The sequence below is a fragment of the Zonotrichia albicollis genome, chromosome Z (assembly GCF_047830755.1).
Source record: "Zonotrichia albicollis isolate bZonAlb1 chromosome Z, bZonAlb1.hap1, whole genome shotgun sequence".
Lineage (NCBI taxonomy): Eukaryota > Metazoa > Chordata > Aves > Passeriformes > Passerellidae > Zonotrichia > Zonotrichia albicollis.
In genome coordinates this window covers 87,322,780-87,335,817 of record NC_133860.1, presented here as the reverse complement: position 1 = coordinate 87,335,817, position 13,038 = coordinate 87,322,780, and the positions used below count along the sequence as shown (strand labels likewise).

At 49.6% G+C, this 13,038-nt stretch overlaps 1 protein-coding gene across 1 annotated transcript in view; it reads right to left on the bottom strand.

Annotated features, from left to right (window-relative positions):
• The window catches only part of PAX5 (paired box 5), a 123,836-nt gene that overhangs the window by 64,898 nt on the left and 45,900 nt on the right, over nucleotides 1-13,038 (bottom strand). The gene's annotated exons all lie outside the window — the stretch shown is intronic.

The window sequence follows — 13,038 nt, the reverse complement described above, 5'->3', positions numbered from 1 at the left end:
GTTTATAAGTCATGGGAACAGGCTGCCCAGGGAAGTAGTGGTGTCACTATCTCTGGAAGTGCTCAAAAGCATGTGGGTATGGGTGAGGACAGGGTTCAGTGATGAATATGGTGGTGCCACTGGGCTGACAGATGCATTTGATCCTAAAGGTCTTTTCTAACCTTAACAAGTCTGTGATTCTATAAGTGCAAATGTTGTTTTCAGAAGCCTTATGCATCACTTTCTGATTACACATCCTTGAAGGCATGGGATTAGAAAGGCAGCAGGAACTGAACAAACCAGGCACTCACAGCAGGCAAAGTGACTGGCTTGGATATCTTAACCAGTGTTTTGTCCTGAAAACAAATATTTTTTTAAATATTTTTTTTAATATATATATTTTCAAAATTTCCTCTCCAGTCACAAGAACCAGAAAAGAACCACTTGAACAAAAACACAGACGCAGGAGCTGTGCAGTCAACAAAATCTCCCACTGTTACCAAGCCTCACAGTTTGACAATGCCTGAAAGCCATTCATCAGGTACATAATCTGATGACAATCTCTCGTGTAACATAATTTAATTCATTACTTAGTCCTGTGTTGCAATTATTTGGAGAGGTCCTAACAAGCAGTGAAATACTCCAAGCCTAATAGAGCATCTGACAAGCGCAGTTCTTATGCCTGGCTCCACTCCATAACTCCTATTCCAGGAATGCACTCCTCACCTCCAGGACTTCGCTCTCCCTCAGCCCTTTGTGACTGACTTGTCTGGACTGACATGGACCTGAGGTCAGCCCTGAGCCTGAAGGGGATTTTGCAGGAGAAACCCTTGTCTCTCCCATGTTGCCCTGATTTCACTCCATTTTCAGGGTGAGAGGAGCAGAGATGAAATCATGCCCCTACATGTTAATCTACTCTCTTAGTGCAGAAGCTCTCTCCTTTCAGGTTTTGGGTTTGGGGTTTGTTTATTTGTTTGTTTGTTTGTTTTTTGTTTGGGGAAATCTGCTGCAAAACACCAAATCTAAGCAGCCACTATTCATATGAGCAGAGAGGAATTTTGAATCAGTCCCTTTTGTCTGGAACTGGCTTAGCTCTGCAGCTGCTTTTTGTCATCATTCAGACACTGGTGTAGGTTGTTTTGTTCAACCCCATACTAAAAAAAAGGCAACCCAAAACTATGGCTCTCTTGTGAAAACCCAGCCTCTGCACTGAGCAAGTTTCTCAGACTCCTTGGCACTGCATGCCAAACAATTCTCCATCTCATCCCATGCCCTGCTGCTCTTCCTCTAACCACAGTTTTCATTGCAGCCACACCAAAGTTTTCCTTAAACACATAATAACAACTGGAATGAACACAGTGGGTGAGCAGAAAGGGAGTGCTACCACCCTTTGAGATCCCTCAAAACTCCCAGAGTTGTCCTTCCTTCCTTATGAGGCTAACATAAACATGGAGAGGTTGGTCCATTTTGACATAACTGGCCAACTAGTGCTGTTACATGGCATTGTCTGAGATTGGTGAAGGACCTTGTTTATCTCTCTGAACTAAAAAAGAAAAAAAGCATTTATTGCGAAACACATAATAAACAAAGAGATGCAATTGCTCAATGCCAGTTCCCAAATTTCATACCAATGTGAACACTTCTATCAAGATAACAAGTGGGGAAAGCTTTTTTTAGATTTCCTACCTCTCTATCACACTTAGAAGACACAGAAAATCTTCTGGAGGAGATCACCTGCTGCTTTTGCAAGATGTTGTGTTCTATGCAGTCACTAAGCTCTGACTGTAAAACTGGTGGAAGGTGCTGAGACGAAACTTTGCGTCTGGAATAACATCCCCTTCCAGCATCACCCAACAAGAACAGTGCTGTGGCTGCAATTTCCAAACATTTTTTCGAGGTGTTGGGGGTTAGGATTTTTTCCTTTTGTTTCTTTCATGGAATCTTACCCCAACTGTTGCTAAGAGAGAATAATGAGTGGTATTTAAGAAACGAAAGAAATGGCCAAGGTGGGACAGAGTACGGCCGGCTACTTTCTTACCTGGGGTGGGGGGGATGTTTGTCTTAGGAGGGCAGAAATGTGAGATTTTGGCAGGGGGCTGGGGACTGGGCTCAGCCCCTCTCACTCTCAACACTGCAGGGGAGACAGGCCCTGATTGCTGTGGGGAGAACTCACGCTCGCACGGGGTTCCATCTCCTGCTGCCTTCTCCTACCGTGAGGGAAGCGCTGCTCGAAAGAACAGCCATTGCACTGGGACATCATTAACACCCAACCTCACTAAAGAACAGACCCTCACCACCCACTTAGTGCCTCAGGGGAAACCCAGGCACCCTGAGGCCTCCAAGGAGCCTCTCCCTGACCTCTTTGGGAGCGCAGCTGTGGCAGCCCAGCCCCGCTCCAGGTTTCTCACTACAGTGTAACCCAGCACCTGATACATTTCATTTGCTACTCTGGAGTGAGCTCTTCCATGCCGTCCCACCAGCTGCTACGAGGTTCCGCTGCACTCCCTCCCTCTATCCAGCCTGTCCGCCATTACCCCATGAGGGAGAGGCGGCCGAGCTGGCGCCACAGCGCCCCCTGCAGGCGCGGGGGAATCACGGCGCCCCCTGCCGGCCGGGAGCCACCGGCGCCCCTGCTGGCCGTGCCCGGAACTGCACCGGGGGGGAAAGGGCCGAGAGAGGCGGAAACTGGGAATGGGACTGGGACTGGGAATGGGAATGGGACTGGGAATGGGAGTGGGAATGGGAATGGGACTGGGAAGGGGATGGGGAATGGGAATGGGACTGGGACTGGGACTGGGACTGGGACTGGGACTGGGACTGGGACTGGGAATGGGACTGGGAATGGGAATGGGACTGGGAAAGGGACTGGGAATGGGAATGGGACTGGGAAAGGGAATGGGACTGGGAATGGGACTGGGAATGGGAATGGGAATGGGAATGGGAATGGGAATGGGACTGGGAATGGGACTGGGAATGGGACTGGGAATGGGAGTGGGAATGGGAATGGGACTGGGACTGGGAATGGGAATGGGAATGGGAATGGGACTGGGACTGGGAATGGGAGTGGGAATGGGAATGGGAATGGGAATGGGAATGGGACTGGGAATGGGAGTGGGAATGGGACTGGGAGTGGGACGGGGAATGGGAATGGGACTGGGACTGGGAATGGGACTGGGAATGGGATGGGGAATGGGAATGGGAATGGGATGGGGAATGGGACTGGGAATGGGAATGGGACTGGGAATGGGAATGGGAATGGGAATGGGACTGGGAATGGGACTGGGAATGGGAATGAGACTGGGAATGGGAATGGGAATGGGAATGGGAATGGGAATGGGAATGGGACTGGGAATGGGACTGGGAATGGGAATGGGACTGGGAATGCGAATGGGACTGGGACGGGGAATGGGGCTGGGACTGGGAATGGGAATGGGAATGGGACTGGGAATGGGAATGGGACTGGGAATGGGACTGGGAATGGGAATGGCAATGGGAATGGGAATGGGAATGGGACTGGGAATGGGACTGGGAATGGGAATGGGACTGGGAATGGGACTGGGAATGGGAATGGGAATGGGAATGGGAATGGGAATGGGACTGGGAATGGGACTGGGAATGGGAATGGGACTGGGAATGGGACTGGGACTGGGAATGGGAATGGGACTGGGAATGGGACTGGGAATGGGAATCGGACTGGGAATGCGAATGGGACTGGGACGGGGAATGGGACTGGGTCTGAGGTTCTGTGTCAGTGGGTCTGACGTTTTGGCTGGAACTGGGTGTCTGGTTCTTTTCATTATTGTTGCCAGGGTTGTTTGTTCACTTTGTTGTACACATACATAGAACTGCTTTGCCTTGTTATACACATAAAAAACCTGCTATTCCTTTTCTCATATCTTTGTCTGAAACACCCTTAATTTCAAAGTTCTAACACTTTGGAGGGAAGGAGGTAATATTATTTCTATTCTGAAGGAGGTTTCTGCCTTCCTTGCAAACACCTGTATTTCAAACCAAGACACCAGGCTCTCAGGGAAAAAGCTCTCCTCCTGAGCAGCATCCTCATCCCTGAGGAGCTTCCAGAGCAGGGGAGAGCTGGTGTTCCTTTGGCAGCTGCTGACCATGTCACATGCCACCCACATTCCCTCTGCACAATGTGGGAGCCTGCCAGGGGCAGAAGACATCCCTCCAATTAATGCAGAGCAAAGAGAAAAGACACAAGGACAAAGGAGATGTGGGAGCACAAGCCACAGCAAGGCTGGCCTTTCCTTTAACTTACGATTTTGTATTTTTACATATAGTCATATTTGAGAGCAGTCAGAAGAAAAAAGGGCAAGGTAAGAACCAGGAATACAATGTAATTCTCAAAGGAGCTGTCTATCTTGGTATTTTGGGATTCCTCCTCTTTGATGGGTCAAAGGGAGGAGGAGGTGACAAGGACTCCCCTGTGTAAGAAAAGAACTCAAACTTGGCAACCCTGGGGACAGAGGCAGTCCCCAGACAAAGCCATGTAAGCTGGGGGATGTAGCCCAGCAACCCCATTGCTCACACTAGGAGAGAAGCATCATTTGCATCAGCTCCAGGCATCACTGAGGCTTCCCTAACACCCAACAGGAACTTTGAGAGATCCAGCCTTTCCAATTCACCCTGAAATCCCTGAAACGTGCGTGCTGTTACTCTTCCCCAGCTGACTGCCACCACAGCAGGGTGTGTGCAATGAAACCCCAGCTCTCTCCTCTTCCAGAGCTTCTCTCCAGCATGGTCATGCTCCCAAGGCATTGCAGACAGCAGGAAATGCTCCCTGTCACCTTCTGGAAAGGTCTGCAGGAGAAATGCCACCTGGCCTTCTTCCCACCTCTCCTGCTCACTCCCAGACCAGCCATTCCAATTGCAGACCCCCTCGACATCCTCAGCTGCCCCGAAAGCGGCAGGGCTGCTTTTAACAAGGATCATGTCGATGCAGGAAGACGTTTGCTGGGTACACGGCTCCTGTCATGCTCCTTCCCCAGAAAACTCTGCCTCCACAGCCCTACTGTCACGCAGAATACACACAGGTGTCATACAACAGAATCTGCTGTGACTGTCACCGCCCAACACAGCCTGACATAACAAGGTGGCACATGCACAGAAATCCTTGCGGTCTTCAGCAGCTCATGCACAAAAAAATGCTCACAAGGAAGGGAAAAGGAGTGGGTGTGCAAAGAGGAGGGACTGGCCAAAGGAGCTGTGCTTTCTGCTGCTATTTTAGAAGAAAAGCCTTTTTACTCACTCGCTCAAAAAAAAAAAAAAAAAAAAAAAAAAGAAGTTGATTTTAGTAGTAAGAAACACTATGGCAGGCTTCTTTCTCCTTTTTCAATGTAAACCAGAGCAGAGCCAAAGAAGGTGGTGCACCCCTCTGTGGGGGCCTGAATATATGTTGTATTGTAAGACCTGTGTGGGTCTGAGTTGCTCCAAACGAGCTGCAGCTGCAGGGTCCTTAGCTGGGCAGCAGCTGTAGCTCGTGAAGGTAACTGAGATAAATAGGGGTGGGTCAAGAGCCCAGGAGGAGCCCCTGAGAAGACAGGAAGGACTGTGCTGCAGAGAATGGAGAAGAGCCCCAGCAGAGAGGCGAGAACAACACTGCAGTGAAGATTACAACAGCCCTCTGCATCCCCAGCAGTGCAATGAAGGGACATAGGGCTCAGAGAAGACACTGTCCTGAGGAGCCTTCAGCCTCCACAGCAGCACAGGGGTTGCATGGAAGCATCTGAGACAGACGGTGGAGCTCTGTCAGACACTTTTGCAGAATAACTCGACGATGCTGAGCTGGAGACAGCAGCTGACAGCATAGTCCTCAGGCTCAAAGCGCTTTGTGCATGGAGCAGCTCTAGGAAAACACCTCCTGCAAGGAGATGGGGGTCGGTGCCGCTGTCATCTTCCTGAGCTTGCTGCAGTGTCACAGTGAAGCATTCCGTTTAGCAGCTCAGTACTGGCCCTCTCATCTTTTACCTGTTTAGTTTTTACTGTTATTGGAAGGTTCCACTGGACAAGAAAAGCTATTGCCAGCCTGAGATTTCCTTCTGAGCAGCCTTCAAAGGGCGCAGCTGGCAGGCAGAGAGGGCTGCGGTAGGTGCGGGCGCACTCGCACAGCACACCCGTGCGTTACCCGGCGGGAGCGGCTCAAGCAGCAAAGCCCAGCGCCCAGGGACTCCGCGACGGCAGCAGGGGGCCCGTCCTGCGGGCCAGCAGGAGCACGGCGCTGTCCCCACACGTCCCCAGGGTCACCGTGCCGGCGCTCCCAGCTGCTGTCCCCGCGCCCTCCTGCCCGCCTGCGCCCCACGCCCTTTCCATTCGGGAGAGCTATTGATCTGCTGGCAGCAATGGCCTGGATAATTAGCCAGGAATTAGAGTTTCTATTACAGCCAGGAGGCTGCCCCAGCTGATTTATCACCTGAATAATTTACTGTGATTGAAAGGAAATTAAAATGAACTCCATTTGACAACTGCGCTTTTATGGGCTTTAGTGAAGACTCAAAAGCCAAATTAATAGCCTGGTGTTGTTTGATAGTCTACTGAGAGTAAATATGGGAAGGTTTTTTGCCTCCTGATGTGCTCTCCTAGGCTTGATTTTAGAGCTGGGATTTTCTTCCCCTCCCACCAGTAAGGTTGCAGCAACTGGAACAGGGGAGATTTCAGCTGCAAAAGCCATAGAACTGCCCTTACTCCTCTCCACCCTCCCTCTCATTCTCTCTGCTGTGGGTACAGAGGATCACAGGGTCAGCAGATTGGGGATGAGCAGGCAGCCCCTGGCCCAGCACCAGCAGCCAGGGCTGCCAGCAGGATGGCCTGAGAGAAGGGAAGGCACAGGGGCAACGCAGCCTCCCACAGGCCCATCCTGCATCCCTCTATGACCACCCACAGGCCCATCCTGCATCCCTCAGCCCCTGTCACCACCCACAGACCCATCCTGCATCCCTCTATGACCACCCACAGGCCCATCCTGCATCCCTCAGCCCCTGTCACCACTCACAGGCCCATCCTGCATCCCTCAGACCCCTGTCACCACCCACAGGCCCATCCTGCATCCCTCTATGACCACCCACAGACCCATCCTGCATCCCTCAGCCCCTGTCACCACCCACAGGCCCATCCTGCATCCCTCAGCCCCTGTCACCACTCACAGGCCCATCCTGCATCCCTCTATGACCACCCACAGGCCCATCCTGCATCCCTCAGCCCCTGTCACCACCCACAGGCCCATCCTGCATCCCTCAGCCCCCTGTCACCACCCACAGACCCATCCTGCATCCCTCAGACCCCTATGACCACCCACAGGCCCATCCTGCATCCCTCAGCCCCTGTCACCACCCACAGACCCATCCTGCATCCCTCAGCCCCTGTCACCACTCACAGGCCCATCCTGCATCCCTCAGACCCCTATGACCACCCACAGGCCCATCCTGCATCCCTCAGCCCCTGTCACCACTCACAGGCCCATCCTGCATCCCTCAGACCCCTGTCACCCCTCAGAACCACTCCTGAGTGCTGGGCTGCATCCCACCATGGCCCAGGGTGCTGCCCCTGCAGCGCCATGTCCTCCTCCCCACTGCAGCCTGGACTCCTGGAGAGTGGGCAGAGCATTGCCAGCTGCTGCTTCACCCTTCTTTGTCTTCATTTTTTCTCAATTTTATATTTGTGTACATTTATTGAGCCACATATTATTGTTTCCTTTTCCTTTTCAACTTGTTTTTCATGTAGCACACCATGTAATGCAGCCATGGTGAAGAGCTTGCCTCGGAATGCTCAAGTCATTCCGGCAAGTGGCAGATTGAGAAAATATTTAGTTCCTCAAACTATCCATGAATAATTTTCACAATTTTCATTGTTTCTGGACAACATGAAGTTTTGGGAAGACACAAGCAAATATTAGCTCTGCATTTCTCAATAAAAGTTTCAGAGTATTTTCAGATGCTCAACAGCCTCTATCTACCCAAAGGTTTCCCAAGAAAAAGCATATTTCTCATGCTCTGGGGACCAGGATCCAGCATGCAGTCCTGCAGCTCACAGAATCATTGCATGGATTGCATTGGGAGCAAGATCATCTTATTTCAATATCCCTGGCATAGGCAGGGACACATTTTAGTAGATTAATTCCTTCCTTCTGCTTGTCCAATAGCTGCACTTTGGGAGTGAGTCCTCCTAAAACAGAAATGCCTTATATTTTCTGGCTTCACTAGAATTTTCCATTATTCCCAAAGATCAAACTCCAGTACTGTAAGGAGGATTGTATATCTCACTCCTCTCAGAAGTTGCATTCCAGCTGCTCCTAGCAAAATACCCAAAATTCCTCTTTCAAAGTTGGAGTGTACTTAGGCAGAAAGCAAAACGTGAAGATTTTCAAAAGAAGTTTATGCCCCTCTCTTGGTCAATTCAGAGAACTTCTTTGGTGCAGCTCTCTCTGCAGCAGGTTTCAACTTCATACAATTCTTCCACTTCTTCCAAATCATAAGTAATTCTGGGGGGATTCCTTGGCTATCTAAATTTCATTAGTTACCCAGATTCTATCTGCCTGTCTCCAGATTCACATTTATCTGCACTCTGTGTCATGAATACCTGTGTTACTATGTGTTTGCCACGTTACTGGTTTCTGTGTGAGCACAGAATATGTGAAAATACCAAAAATTTTATCCAGAAATCAATCTGAGAACAGATATTCTGTTCAGTTCAAGCTTAAAGAAGTGGGAAAGCACCAGCACAGGCCTAGGAATTATTTGCTATTAGCAGCAGGCAGTTATCATCTTAGCTGGTGACCTACATAGTGTTGAATCTGGTCACATCATGTTATGCCTCATTATGGCCCTGATCTAAACTTTATTGGAGTCAATAGAAATATTCCTCTTGGCTTCAATGAGTATTCGATTGGACCCATGTGAGAAACTGAAAGTACAAAAGAATCCATTTCTGTTGTGGACAGAAATCCAGCATGGATAATTCCTTTCTTTATTCTGAGAAAATTAACGCACTGTCTCTCCCATTGAGCCAGTGCAGCTGTATATCCTTCACCCTGCATTTTTCACCTGTAGATGCATTAATCCCACTCTCACAGCCTTCACCAGTGGACCTGCCCCCTGCCTGCTCCAATGGGGCTTTCCTGCACTTGTCCAGCCTCCCAGACCTGAGGGCCTCAGGTCTCCTTGACTCCCCTGGGTGTCCAAGAACATCTCCTGTCTTGGTCAGTGCTTTCACTGGAGAATTGCCTGAGTCAACAGTTCACAAAACAGGTGGCACAGCCATGGCAGTCTGGGACAATTTCCCAAAGGTGCTGCAGAGAGCTCCTCCATCCTTCTGGCTGGAACCAGAGGAAGCCACTGGAGGATAATCCCCCCACACAGTCACACAGAGGGATTTGCTGAAGACAGCCAGTGCTTCCCGTTCCTCCAGGCCTTCATGGACAATAAGCACTGGGAAATTGTGCCACTCCGTGTTGCAACTCTCTGCACAGGATGAGTGCCAGTTGCAGATAAAGCCTGACCATGAGCAATGGGGACTGCCTGCAGCAGAGGCCAGGCTGAAGCGTGCTGGTCTGACACAGGTATAGGTGCAGAGCACAGTCCCGGGCCAGGCAGACAGGTAAAAGCCACTCCTGGTTCGGTTTGCTCCAAGGGAATCTGCCCTCCCTGTGGGCACTGCAGAGCCAGCACACTGCGGGGCAGCGGGGCCCATGCACACACACACACACACACACACACACACACACTCACACACACACACACTCACAGAGCACAGAGACGGTGGGAGCTGCTGTGCAGGCTCGCCTTTCCCAGGGTCTGACAATGACAAGGTCTGGCATCACATGGTGGCAGGCACTGCTCCTGCAGAGGGATGAGACGCACAGAGCTGGCACACAGCAGCCGTGTACAGAGTGGCAGTGCAACACTGGTGCTGCAAACACACCACTATGTGCCTTTCCATACCCGTGCCCAGAAATAAATGAAGTCACTCTTCTGTGAGCATTTGCAGCCTGTGCAATGTAATAATGGCCTGTGTGCAGAAAATGAGCACAAAAGGGCATAAACATAAGAGAAAGTCCTTCATTCTTATGAATTCCCTTAACAGAAGCATTCGTTTTTATAGCAGGGCTTTGTTAGGGGAGGTGGGCCAGAGTGCTTCTCAGTACTGGCTTGATGTCATGGTTCCTCCCCACGACACACAGACATGAAAGGCCTTGGTGCTGTTTGCACAGACAGCCCTCAGCCCCTGGCTCCCTCCGCCATGAAAACTGCATGTTTTTCATGTCCCACACAGGCAGGGAACAGACCCGTGCTGCAGAGCACACGTGTACCTGTGCCCAGCTGCACCACTGGGTGTTAGGCTGCAAAACAAGGCAAGGAACAGCTGATGCCTTACTGCTGCCCCTTGATGCACAACTTGTGACAGTCTTTAATGGCAGGAGCACACGGTGGGATCCCTGCCTCACCCAGCACACACAACCACCGCTGTCTCTCCCAAAGCACTGTCTGATGCTTTATTTCCCTCTCACTGTCCAGTGGTTGCCTTCTCTCCCAACACAGTACGAGCCCTTCCCCAAATACAACTATCCATTCATCATCAGTCTCTCTCTAGATACCACAGTCTACAGCAGATTTGAAAGTTAATATGACTGTTGTCAACAGTACAGCATAGACTCGCAGATTCACAGAATATTCTGAGCTGGAAGGGACTCACAAGGATAATTGACTCCAACTCTTAAGACTCCAACTCTTAAGGAATTGAGCTCACAGTCTTGGTGTTATTAGCATCATAGTCTCACTGTGTCATAAGATGATAAATAACTCAAGAGCCCCCATTTTATGCAGGTTAACTGAGGGAAACATCAAGATGGGGAATTGAAGGAACTGGGTTGGAAGAACTGAAAGCAGAGGGTTACACACTGCTGAGCAATTACTCCCACACAGCCCATCAGCCACTCTACCTACATAAAGGGCAATGGACCCAAAAAAGGCAAGGACAAATTTTGTGCAGAAAATGCACCAGGAGGGCTTTGGGCAGCACCTGGGAACCAAGCCTGATGAGGCTGCAAATACTGTGCTGTGCAGGAGGGACTTCTCTCTCCCTCACCATTGCCAAGGGCCTGCCACCAGCACGCAAGTGAGGAGCCACAAAACAGGGAGGAAAAGGGATCTACAGGGTGTATAGAGTAACAGTTATTCCAATAAAGTACCTGGGGTCCTCCCCAAGTTAATAGTACTGGTGCATCAGTAAGTTTTGTGCCAAAGCAAAATTAGTGGTGGTTCAGCTGGCTGCTGCTGGGTCACATCTCTAATAAAACAGGTAAAGTGGGTCAGCAGCTCATACCAGTCTTCTTCCCACATCCTGTCTCCATGGGAAGGAGTAACTTTTCTTTACTTTCCTCAACACAAAGAGCCCAAAGCTCCATACATCCACCCCTGATTTAGCTCCTAAAACACCACTTTGGGGTCCAGCAGCATTTTGGACAGACAAATGTCACCGGCAGATCTTGCTTTACTACAGCATCTAATCCAGGGACAACTCTGGTTTTCCAAGGCATGTCATTAATATCCTCAGTATTTGATTTCTCATTGATGTCTTTGGCCTTACTAATTGATGCAGACAGCTTCTGCACTTTGGCTGAGCATCATACCAGCTTTGCTTGACTCACCAAGGAGGTGAGACAAGGCCGTTTCTGCAAGAACTGGGGCTCACACAGCATCTCCGTGAACCACAGCAAGTCGTACAGATCACATCTGGTCATGCTGAATGTTACCCTTCACATACCTTCAGAAAGCAGAAACTGACCCCAAATAGCCACAAGACCTTAACCATGGTCCAGCCTTCTAAAAGCAAAGACCATACTCCAAGAAATATGAAAACAAACAACTAAAGATTTCTTTTGTAATTACAGGTAAAAATGCCTGGCAACATGGTTCTACAAAGCACATTTTGGATCTCATAATGTCAGATTTCTCAGCATCCTACTTGACTTCTCAGAGCATGCAAGGAGTATCCTGTTCATCATATTAATATCAGCATATCTCCTATTTTAATAATCTGGCTGCTTTGAGCCATTCTAGTCACAACTCCTTATGTGGCCCTGGGAGATCGTTTCTCCATCAAGAGCAAATACAAATATCTCGTATTTGATAATTGGGATAACACTTCAGCAATATCCTTATTCGAATCTCCCATTCTTCCTATAAAACCTGTAAAATTTATGTCTGAATAAATGTTCACTCACTGCTGGACGGTCTCCCATGAGCTGCAGCTGGCCATGACTACGAGGCTCCAGACCAGAAAAACAAACCAAAAGCCCCCTCCCGTCACTGCTCCCTTTGCTGTTGTGGCAAACCCCTGCAGTTTTGCAGGAGCAGATCCAGCAAGGCACAGCTGCCAGGTGCCCAGCGCTGGGAAGGCATGCCACGGCCCTGGGCACGGAGCCTGCCCTCGCCAGCATCCCCGGGCTCGGATGGGATAACCACCATCTAGTGGCACGGGAAGGCCACTTCACCTTCCCGACACAGCCACGGCCCGAGCTCAAAGGCATCAGCAGCTCCTGCTCTGCCACAGCACTTGCAGCATAAGTAAATCATTTTTTAAAAAGTATGCGCATCCCTTAACTGAAGCCACGCTGGTAGTAGGCAGCCATGAGAGCATCTCCAATGGCCCTCAAATGTATGGATTCTTCCAAGGGGAATCAGTGTTAGAAAAGTCCATGCACCTTGCTAAAAAGCATGTCTGATATTAAGAACACTGAAGATTAATGGCTGAATACATCATTAAGTAGCAAGCTAGACCAATATCGGTGCTGACAGCAATATATTAATTTCTACCTCCTTCTCAGCAGCTAAATTAAATACTGCCACCTAAGAAGAAGAACACAGAGAGACATAGCTAATCAGTTTTTTCATGTGCTTCTATGCTATGCCTGCAAAAATTGAATTTTTCCAAAATATTAGTGCCAAGTCCTCCTCAAACACACTCTAGATCCATAGGTGCAATTAATTTATCTTCACATACTAATCGGATGTTGCAGCAAATGGCCAGTTACATGTCTAATAAGCCACT